Here is an 11,918-nt window from a genome sequence, read left to right on the forward strand (position 1 = left end):
GCCTTTGACACCATCTCCCATAACAACCTCACTGACAAGCTGATGAAGTATGGACTAGATAAGTGGACACTGAGGTGGACTGAAAACTGGCATAAATGCTTGCCTCAAAGGGTTGTGATCAGCGGCCCAAAGTCCAGCTGGACATCAGTTGCTAGTGGTATTCCCCAGGGGCCAAGACTGTTTAACATCTTCATTAATGACCTTGCTGATGGGACAATATGCACCCTCAGCAAATCTGCAGATGATCCAAAACTGGGAGTGACTGACAGACCAGACGGCTGTGCTGCCATTAGGAGGGACCTCAACAGGCTGGAGAAATGACCAAATAGGGACCTCCTTAAGTTCAACAAAGGGAAATGCCAAGTCCTGCACCTGGGAAGAAATAACCCCACGCACCAGTACAAGCTGCAGAGCAGCTTGTCAGAAAAGGACCTGGGGGTCCTAGCGGACACCAGGTTAAACATGAGCTAGCAATGCACCCTTGTGGCAAAGAAGGCTGAGGGCATTTTGGGCTGCATTAAGAGCAGCGTTGCCAGAAGCTCAAGGGTTATTCCCCTCTACTCAGCCCTAGTGAGACATATCTGGAGTACTGTGTCCGGTTCTGGGCTTCCCAGTGCAAGGAGGACGTGGACGTACTGGAGTACGTCCAGCAAAGGGGCCACTAAGATGATTTAAAGGACTAGAGCATCTGTCATACGAGGAGAGGCTGAAAGAGCCGGAATTGTTCAGTTTCATGAAGAGAAGGCTCTGATGAGAGAGTGTAAAGAAGACAGAGCCAGACTCTTCTCACACACAAGCACTGGAGGGTAGAATGAAGCTCACTACATAAAAATAAAACAAGGCTCCTATTTAGAAATAATACATCTAAAAATCCTGTGAGATTTTTATAAGATCTAAAAATGATAAGCGTTACCACTGCTTATTTTTCCCTTTCTATACTAAAAGGATAGGAATAACTGTCTTAAAACTATTTCAGCCATGAAGCAGCTAATATTTCCCAAAGAAGGAACAGCAGTGAAGTCACAAGTGGCACCATGGTCTACTATGAAGAGTCGTTACCATGTAATCCAGTGTCTTCTATGAACTCTTTATAGGCAAATGAAACCTAACTATTCTTTTTAACTGCCAGCACTCAATGGAAGATTTAGCCTTTTTATTTGATATCACATCATTATGGTTTACCTGGAGACAGGGTAGACCAAGCCATTGGCTAGGTGTATCAGAACAACTACAGAATACACATCTACGTACAGAGGACACAAAAAATACAGAGTACAAAACCAACAGGTGATGAAGTCATCACATCCCAGCACTGTGTTATGATTAATTCATGATTTTTCACAAGCGGAGGCTTTTATGTCCATAAACATTCAATAAATGGCAGAGCAGTTTTCAATTTCATGCACTCCATTTGTTTTAATTGAATTTGAAAGAGAAAGCCAAGGCATAAGCGCTAATTTATGGGATTTAACCAGGAGCTCCAGCAGCAAAAACACATCCACTTACATGTTCACTAGTGTTATCCTTCTCCTTGTCACTCCATGCTGAAGTTTGGATTTGGCTTCACAAAGAGTCATGGCATGCTGTCAACCATTGTCCCCGTGACCTGAGAGGAAGCACAGTACTATGATTAGAGCAAGAGCAAAAGACTTGAGAGACCAAGTCCTTACCCTGATACACTTCCAGTATGTCCCTGAGCCTTTAGTTTTTTCTGATAACATCGTCCATTATCTTGGCTATGAACCCAAATTCACAGTTTGTCCATAGCGCCCATTGCACGGACCATCTTCTATCCTAAGTGCGAAACAGGCTTCTCTGGCTGCCATCGCCAGATTACCTGTGTTGAGGCTGAGACAAAGCCTGCAGGAGATAACTTGGAGACCCCTGACAACTGTGTGAGCCAGTATCGCAGTCCACGGAAAAGTCAGCCTTAGCCTCAAGTGAGCTGCTCCAGATCTACAACCACTGCAGCTGAGGGCGTTCATTCCTGATCGAGGTGCTTGCTTTGGTACTAACTACAGGTAGACAGACCGAGGAAGGTCAGAGGGAAAGTGTGACTACTCGAAGGCTCTAGGTGGGCTTTCTACTTCTAGGCAAACACCGCTAGCACAGGGTATCCGAGATGGAAACTGCTGCGCCTTGCCAGAGGAGCTCAGGAGGCGCAGTGCAAGAAGGAGCAGCGGCAGACCTGGAAGGCAGGATGAAATGCTGTGTTCTGGCAGGGGCACAGCAAGGAGTGAGGAGCACCAAGAAAATGGAAAAAGAGCGAAAATGCAAAGGAAATACTGCATCTCCTCCCTTGAGAGTTTCCATATTTGAAGGGAAATAATTTTAATGCATTGTTAGAGAAAGCCTTCAGGCTGATGCTGTCTCAGGAAAAACAATTTACAGCCCTGCAGTGTTCCACATAATAGCATGAGGAAATGGGCTAATGTCTTCAGCAGATAACAGCTCAGTGGCACCTTACTCACTCAATTTTGCCATTGCAAATATCCTCACTCCTAGCTCCATTTTAAAATGCATTTGGATACATTCTCTTGCTATTGTCGCTATATTCAAATGTTTCCTTCCCTATCCACCCAGAGGAACGGGGAACATAAGTGTTCTGTCCACCGACTATTAGGAAAGACAGACAATTATTTGTCTGGAAGCTTGGGATTTTAAGAAATCTATTGAGATTGAAGGCATTCCATACTGCTAATACGCAACTAGGAACTGGAAGCATATCACTTAATTTGTAAAAATAATTACATACTAATTAATATAACTTGAGGCAACAAATACAAACCTACCATACTGTCTGCAGTACATCAGTCATGGTTAACCACTGGAAAAGTTTGCCCAGAGAAGTAGGGCGATGGTCTTCCTTGAGATTTTCAAAACTTGACCAAACGACATCTTGTACAACCCAATATAGCTTTAAAGTTAGCTCTGCTCTGAACAGCGGGTCAGACTATGTGAACACCTTCTATCCTAAATTATTCTATGATTGCATTTCAATAATATTTGAACAATATTATATTTATGTGCAAGGTCAAGATAAAAAACTAAAACCAAAAACAGCAAGTTTTTTTCCAGAAGAAGCAGAAGAAATATCTTTTTTCGTATCATAAAACTAGAAAGAAGAAATGAATCTATGCAAAGTATAGAAACAAGTGTCAACTATTTATCCTGCAAAACTAATGATGATTGATGAGCACTGAAAAACACACTGAGGAGCTTGTATTAATTCATACAGAATATTACCTACACTGCCATGTAAATATTAGCCAGCGGCATCTACACAGATAACGCAGCACGATATACCAATAGGCATTTCTTCTGTACAACTTTGCATAGTCCTAGCATGACAATTTTAGCAAAATTAAGTAACTTGAAAAATGAACTCATCCTCCTTCATTATCCCTGCCTACTCCATAGAGCTGTGCAGTTCCACTGGCAGTCAAAAAACTGACTTCTGGTTTACACTCGAGTAAAAAGAGAACGTAATCTAAAGCATCTCTGACAATCCTCTGTCACCTTATTCACCCAAAACTCTGTGGTTTCCTCAGGAATCGCACTTCAGCCAACAGGTGTTTCAGGTGATCAAGGGCTGAAGAATACGGCCTGAGGTTTGTTTCTTGATCTTACCTAGTTCTTGCCTCTGAAAATCAAAATGTTCAATGTGAGCTCAGTGAACGACAAATGACAGCCATTCTCCCAGCTGCTCCCATTTTTAATTGCCAAATGTAGTTTAGAATGGTTATAATTAAATTATATACAATCATAAAAAACAACTAAAAGTTTGCAACAATTTCATCAAGGCAGACAAAAATTGGGCCAAATAACAGTTTTGCTCATGTTTATGATTATGATATTCAGAAATTTTTATTTATATCCAGAGGTTGAACTCCTAAAGCACTGATGTTGATAAATTTTCGTCACTCGCTTCCCACTCATGCCACAACCAAAAAAGCCAGCTCAAGGCTTCCAAGTAGTATGAGATGAGTGGCTGGGGCCTTGTCGCCCCTTCCTCAGGGTTACCACTGTCTTTTCAAGTCATTTTGTTCAGGCATCTTTAGCCACGTGCAAAAAGGCTCTGTAAGCAGGATATAAAACAGCTTGAAAGGATAAAGTAATTATTTATGGGCTGAAACACACAAATGATAGGATTTTATGAGGTAGGAGGGTAGGCACGTGTATGCTCAGCACCCCGAGAAGGCAGCCGGCGAGCTGGCTGGGAAGGTAGCATCAGCCAGGGCAGACAGGTCAGCCTGCGCTGCTCTCCAGGGCAGAGCCTCAGCACACCTCTTCCAACAAACCAGCAGCCCCCCCTGCTTTTCCCTTGAGGATTTTACGCCTTTCAAGTTTTTTGGTTTCCTCTTGAACCTCTGAGCTACTAATGGTCCCTCTTTCAACGGTCCTACCCCATCTGTAATTTTTCATTTCCTCTCTTGTGTGGCTCCATTCTACAAACTCTACGCCCACTGGGCCGTAGCAGAGTTGGTCCGTGGATGCCTGGGGCACAGACAGCCAGACCCTCAGGAAGGGAGGATGTTACAGCGGAGGTACAGAGAGCAGAAGAAGAGCTAGAGCCAGGACAACTGGGAAGATAGTGCTGATGGGCCAGGCTTACTGCTGCAATGTCTTGGAAAAATGGGAGGAGAAATGCTGCCAGCGGCTGTTGCTTCTGCCACGCAACTACACATACTTCCGTCCATCACCATCTGGTAGCTAACAGACCAGCTTTTCAAGGCAAAGAAAGCATTGAATCATGAGAATTTTGCTGCTACCATCCAACCTGCTGCCCTCCCCAGCTGCCTGCTTCTCCTTCCCTAGAGTCTGCCCAGAACACCAAAGCACAGAAAGGTAACACCTCGAACACTCTGCTTCCGTTGCACCTAATACACTTACATAAATATTCATTGTACTTCCTCTTGCCACGCACATTCCCCTGAATGAACACTTGCTCATGGTAGTATTTATATAGGATAAGTATGAAACAGTCAACAATATTAGGAGAAGTTTATGCATTGTATTGTTTTATTCTAAAATAAAATGATATTGTTTCCATGCTCCATTATTCTTGTTTATCAGGAAATCACTTTAATCGACAATTTCATAAAACATATGCACAGAAAGACTCTTATTACAACATTCAACTTCTGAAAAACATAGGTAACATTTAATAACATCACTCTGACAAGCTAAATATTAATTCCCTGGCTGGTCAATTTACAGTTTAATCATCAAAATCAAATTCCAGAACACTGTTATCCTGTGGAAAGAGACATTAACTGAGAACTTGCACATGCCATCAGTATAGGAAAGCATATAAACGAGCGAGAGAAGGTAGTAATTAGAACATCCCCCTGCAGAGCGCTGCGAAGGAAGTTGCTCTGCCAGGCGCTACTCGACCATTTCCATGTTTCCCGTTTCAGCCTGTGCCTCATAAGGCTGGCAAAGGCGGAGCGGCACACTCTCCTGGTGCACACCCAAAGAAGGGGCACAATCTCAAACTTTACGATAACTTCGTACTACGTTTTGAGAGAAGTTTTAAAGCTAGTGATGGGTTCTGCAAATCCTCATATTAAAAAATGCTGCTAACTGAAATAATCCCATGAACAAAGCCACCATCATAGAATCATACGTTTCAACTCCCTTCTCTTCCTAGGAAGCCCCTCTCGGCTCAAGCAGAGAGTCATTCTCCATGCTTCACCTACACAGCAAAGTCTTTTATACAGATGGCTAACGGTATACAGAAAAAGGGGCAACTTAACCTGCTTAGTGTATACAAGAAATGGGTAAATGTTCTGTTGCCAAAATTGGAAGCAGGTAGCTTTCAACTTCCTTCAGCTGCTTGTCCATCAGTACACCAGTGCTTTTACATTCTCCCACACACCCACATCTGCTACTTATGGATGACGCACAGAGCTTTAAAATCCACACCGCTCCGTAGCCTATGCCCACAGCACGCTCATTTAGCTTGTAAAAACGCTGTCACGGAAATTACTCAGCCTGTAAAACCAAATGACATAGGGGAGGGAAGGCCTGGGTATACATGGGTGTAGGGAACTCCATAGGGCTCCAAACACTTAAGAAAAAGGGGCAGAAGAAGGAAAGACAAAACCGCGGGGCTACTATATATCAAGAGTACCAAACAGCGCACATTATCTACTCTGCCCCAGTGAGCATTTACAAACAACTCAGTGAGTTTTTGTAATAGTCTAGGAAAGTACCTTAAGGAAAACATTTAAGTCCACATTTCAAGATTGCGCCAGCAAAGCTAGCTTAAAAAAAAGAGACGGAAGATGAGCCAAAGACTTACAAACCAGTCAGCTTCGCTTCAATTTCCAAAAAAATCCCCACAGGAAATAATTGAGATATCTGAAACCATCTAGACAGTAAAAAGAGTTACTCTGCATGGATTTGTCAAGAAAAAAAATCACATTCAAAGAGCCATATTTTTTTTCCAATACAGAAAAACAGACCTTGTGGGCAGAAGAAAAACAGTATATATTAACTTAATATCATATATATTGACTTTACTAAGGCTTTTGATACTATTATAAATGACTTTCTCATAAGTGAGCTTAGAAAACAAGGTCTAGAGAAAAGAACAGTAGGAAAGATGCAAAACCAATTGAAAAACTGTACTCAAAAGACTGTATCAAGACTGACTGCATCAGTCATCCAAGCTGGAATCTGCTGGAAGACAAGACTGAAAATCAAAATGACCTTGGACAACTGGGGAAACGGTCTTAAAGTTTGAGACAGAATACAAAAGGATAAATGTAAAATTTTGAACATAGGTAGGAATAATCAGTTACACAATTACAGGAAACATAAGTTCAGCTCTGCAGAAAAAACCCCAACAAGCTGAATATGAGTCAGAAAGCATTTGGGAAGGTATAAATGGTCTAAAATCTGCACAATACCAGAAGCAGTCCTTTTGCCACACTCAGAACTGGCAAGGTCTCCGTTGGTAAGCTATACGCTACTAGAGAATCCAGAAAACAATGAGAGTGATAGAAATCTATAAAATATGGCCCTTGGGAAAGATCCAATGAACTGAGCTTGCTTAGTTGGACGGAAATAGATTGAGGACATGCTGTTAACTGACAATTAGTTGTCCAATTATCAGTGTAATTATAATAATCAGTTTACAATAACTAAAGAAATTACTAAATGTTTCTGCAAGTGCAGAATATTCTCAAGCACAAAGAGCCTCACAAGGCATCTCAGCTTCTCTCCTGGAGCCAGGTGGTGATACAAGTAAAATGAGATAAATTCTCTCAAAAATTACAGAAATGTGAATTGTTATTTATGCAATTTTTGTTGTCTAAAATTGGAACAATGGCAGTAAAAATCTGCAGATGGGGGTACATCATATATTTAACTCTGCTAATGAGTTTCAGAGTTAAAACAAAAATACATGGGCTGAGGGTGCCACGCAAGGAAGAAAGGTAGAGATCTGGGATGGATTCTTTCCTCACTTTCTTTTTATGGGCTGCACTGCTAACAGCATATGTCCTAAAGCAATCTTAACACGGAACTAAATGCATTTTTTGTAACATTTCAAAGAAGATGCAAATAAAATTTAAGTTCTCACAGAGGAAAAAAATCTATGAACAGCCACTTTTTAAATGAAGGCTTATTTTAAAGAGTGTGACTCCAGCAAAAGAAAGTGTTTTCAGACTTATGGTTTAATAAGAGACGGTGCAATGGTGCAAAGAAAATTAACTTTGGTATAGAAAGCACATGCATCCTGATTTATACACAGCAGAGCAACACTAATAGTCATGAAAAGTCAGTCTGGCTTATGCGTTCATTAATTTAGTTTGTTCTTTCAACCTGTATTGTATGGAGAAAGGAAAATAAACTAAATAATCTCCTCTGTACAGAACAAATAATTTAAAAGTAAGTATTTGAAGCTGGCAGATTTTCTGGTGACCACAAACCTATCTATAGAACAATAATTAAAGCAATATTTTCTTGAGGGTATAATTTCTGCAGTCATTCTTTGACGTTAAGCTGAGCACCCTCCAAATAAACTGAAATCAAAAGACTTAGGGGAATGAGCCAAGCTTTGAGTGTATTCATCTTTCTGCTCATTTTCTCTCTACTTCTCCTCAGATTTCAATACTACACAGAAAAGAGGTTGTGGCAGATTTTAATCACATAGATCAAAACTAGAATATCCAATCTGAACTTTTGCATATCATGAGAGGATTGCTTGCATTGCATCCCCGGCTTCTTATCAGCCCCTTTAATACCAATACAGTATCAGTACCAGTACAACTGGTGGTTTTCAAATGTTAGACAGCATTTGCATTTACCATGTTTCAGCAATTGCCTTTACCATGTTTAGTGCTTTCTTATCTGGTGATCTCTAATCATATCACTGCCTTTAATTAACTAATGAAGGTATATACTTCCCCTGAGGTGGGGATTTATGGAAATCACTTCCTATGAGCTTTGAAAAAAGTCATTTCTCATTTGGAATCTGACACCAATGAAATACAGCACATCTGCTCAGGAAGAAATTAAAAACAAGTATTTCAGCCCTTACAAACTGAATGGCTATGGCAAAATGGGCAAGGATTTTGATCAAAACACTATAATTAACCCCTGTTTTTGCATAATATGCTGCTGGAACATTATTAGAAATTCAGTACAAGGTCAACAGTGAAGTTCCCTGGACTTATAGGGAGCCAGAATTTAATCCTGACTTTTACAACTAATTCAAAGAACTATTTTCACCCTGAACATTCAGCTTTTGTTTGTTTTTCAAGGCTTACTTGGTTTTCCTCATGAGCCAATGGAAAAAGCACTAAAACAGATCACTGAGAATAACTGCTTCTAAGGCAGTTCTTTCTTAAAGGTTTGCAGGGAATTAACTGTAACAAAAGGTCATCCAAAATAAAAGGAAGGGTAGAAGTAACAAAAATGGCTCAAAGCGTACGAAAGCAATCACCTACCTTTAAATACGACTAGGCATGTGAAGTTTAACAGAGATGAAACACAAATCATAGAAACACAAACCGTTCTTACATGTCCTATGTTGATTATTTCAGCCCTTGTCCCTACCAGAAACAAAGGCTGATACTACGAAGTAGGTTAGTCTGCAAACTGCCTGTAAAGAAGTGCCTCATGAGAAAGCTTTTAAAATACAATAAAACAAAAACCAAAAACCCAACAACATTCAGAGAACTCTGACGCTTTATTTCATGCATAACTCTAGAAGCCATGCAGAAAAGGTGAAAGTTCACTTTAATTCAAATTCTCACTTCCAACTCATTTCCACTGGGCTAAGAAAGCCAGGGCAGGTTCCTCCCCAGCACTTCAGTTCCAGTTAGAGAGAAGTAATAACATTAGTTTCAGCTCCCTATTTTAAGCTAATTATGCCTGTGGCTGGTCAAACAGGACAGATCCCAAAACAACAAGAGCTCAAGAGCACGTGAACGGCACCAGTCACAGACTGTGTGGACTCTGAAGAAGTGCAGGACCAGAAACAGACTGATTTGGTCAACCCTCCCTCAGTTTGTTCTTGGAAAAAAGCCAGCAGAACCCTGAGGAAACGGTCATCGTTTCCCTTGAAAGATATCTTGAGAAGTCTCATTTTTCATATTCACAAAGCAAATCCTCTGGGTTTCGCAAAGCTGCACTGCATATTTGGAAAACTCTGTGGAAGAAATTCTAATGCATCAAACCTAAAACTTGGAGGTAGCTTATTCTTGGAAAGCATCATTAAACTGCAGAAGTTTCTATGACTCTCTAGTATACAAGCCCATCAGACAGGCCTCTGACTGTGTGTTGTACCTGAGGACCCTGGCATGCTTTTGACCCAAGCCTCCTTTTGCAGTAACACCATTTTGCCTAGGGATCACAGGTCTGGCAAACACCTGCCAGGCACGAGGAAATGAATCAGCAAGTCCCAACTGCCTAAATACCTTTGGCGTTTCCACCTGTCCAGAACAGCTCCCATTTATGCAGATTTTTCAGCCAAGAATCTCTGACGCTTTGTAGCTATGGATTAAGCCCCATGCCACCCTTAAAGCGTACTGCGTCCTTTCATTTTAAGGGTGAATGGCAGGCCCAGAAACCCAAGAGCACAGAAGCCCCCATCTGCCTGAGCCAGCAGAGCAGTATGTGCTCTGCTCTGCGACAGTAGTGTGGAAGGGAGACACTGGGAGCCAGGAGAGGCTACCCTTGAGGCTCCTCCAAACCCTGCCCAGAACTGAACCCGTCCTGGGACGGCTCTGGAAGGACACAAGCACGCAAAGACAGTGGTCTCGTCACTGCTGGATGCTGCGCTTCCTGTCTTCAGCACAAGAGCTGCCCATCATGTGTAGAAGATAACTTTCTGAAGTCCTCTTTTATGACTTTTACAATAACTTTTTCACTCGATAACTTCTGACAGTGGCTCCTTATGTTCAGTGCTCTTCTCCAAGTTGAACCCTAAGTTTATCAAGGTAGGCTACCTACCCTGAAGGCATCCACATGAATAAATTAAAAGTAATAAATTTTCTGTCAGATAGGTAAAGAGCTATTCCAGTCTCCCAGATCCTTTGCTCCAGCCAGTAGGTGCATCTTCTCCCTGTCAGATATCTACGGTCAAAATTTCATCTTATTCCTTGTGTCTCTCAATACTTAACAGTGGCAAGAAGTCTTCAAACACGTAAACTACAACTTCAGTGAAGATTCATTTGGGTCTTTAAGCTTTAAAAAACACATGACTAGAAGCAGAATATAAAACTGCAGTGACTAAATAATCAGAGATGACTGATACAGCATAGAGGTGCTTTGTTGAAGTTAGTTGTTTCACGGCTAAAAAAAATATAATAATACAGACCCTGTCATCGATGGCTTTTGTCTTCAACAGCACTCAGAATTGTGATTACCTTGTTGGCATTGCAGCTCAGTACTATCCTTATTTGCTTTGCAAGATTATGAACAGAGTAAACCTTCAAAGGAAATACTTTCTCTAATCATTCACAAGATGAGTTGGGCAACCAGAACTTCATACAGTGCTCTAGTCACTGGCGCTGTCGCCCTACTCGCTGTACTCTGTTGATGAAGAGTCTTCATATCGTGCTTTGTAAGGCAGGCAAAAAAGCATCCCCGGCTCCATGAGTGCTACAGTTTGAGCCTTCATCCCAGAGAAACCATTTTGTAATAAAGCCTATTTTGACTGAGGTGCAATTATTATCAACACAAGACTCAGAAGGGAAAATACCAAGGAAAGTTTTCTATGTGAAGAATTGTGAGTATGAGGATCCAGAAAGTGCACAACTTTTAAATTTGCTTACTATCCCCTTCCGTAGCATTCACAGTTTTTGTAGCACAAACCTGCTATCACTGCGGAAATAGAGAAAACATAATAGCAACAACTAAGAAGTGATGTCGATGCTCCTGTCATTCCCACAAAAGAGGTCCCAAAGAAGCTCTGATGCTTACCAGCTAACTTAACTTTCCTCACCACAAAAGGTCTTTGAAAGGGTCTTCCCTTCAAATTATTACCAGAGAACCCTTCTGGACCTCTCTACAGCCAGCGTTCAAGGTATTGGTGTCAAGGTATAGTATAATGTATATACACTCAAACACACGTATATGCATAATGTGGTGTATCTAGCCACAGATCATGGCACAATACCCCTTCAAATAATCCTATTTACTTGACAGTTACATGAACAATGCAGGAAACAAATGCTTTTTCTAAGCTCCCAGACTTATCAAGAGACTTGACACTTAACCACCGTTATCATAATTATTATTCAATTACAGTAGCATATAAGACATCTCAGCTAAGAATCAGATTACATAATTTCAGGGACATGTTAAACAAGTAATAGCTAGAACTTACAAGCAACAGATCAGAGAGCAAGTGACTAATGAATGATGTAAATACATAAGCTGATGGAATGGGGAGGATAAAA

General features: G+C 41.1%; 1 protein-coding gene across 1 annotated transcript in view; it reads right to left on the minus strand.

The window, feature by feature from the left end:
• Positions 1-1,599, minus strand: part of LOC138060901 (small conductance calcium-activated potassium channel protein 2) — a 208,769-nt gene extending 207,170 nt beyond the window's left edge. Inside the window, exon 1 of the mRNA XM_068928203.1 lies at positions 1,507-1,599. The gene's annotated coding sequence lies outside the window, so the exon portion shown is untranslated. The remainder of the gene's footprint in view (positions 1-1,506) is intronic.
• Between the last annotated feature and the right edge of the window lie 10,319 nt (positions 1,600-11,918).

This window comes from Struthio camelus, chromosome Z, assembly GCF_040807025.1.
Source record: "Struthio camelus isolate bStrCam1 chromosome Z, bStrCam1.hap1, whole genome shotgun sequence".
Lineage (NCBI taxonomy): Eukaryota > Metazoa > Chordata > Aves > Struthioniformes > Struthionidae > Struthio > Struthio camelus.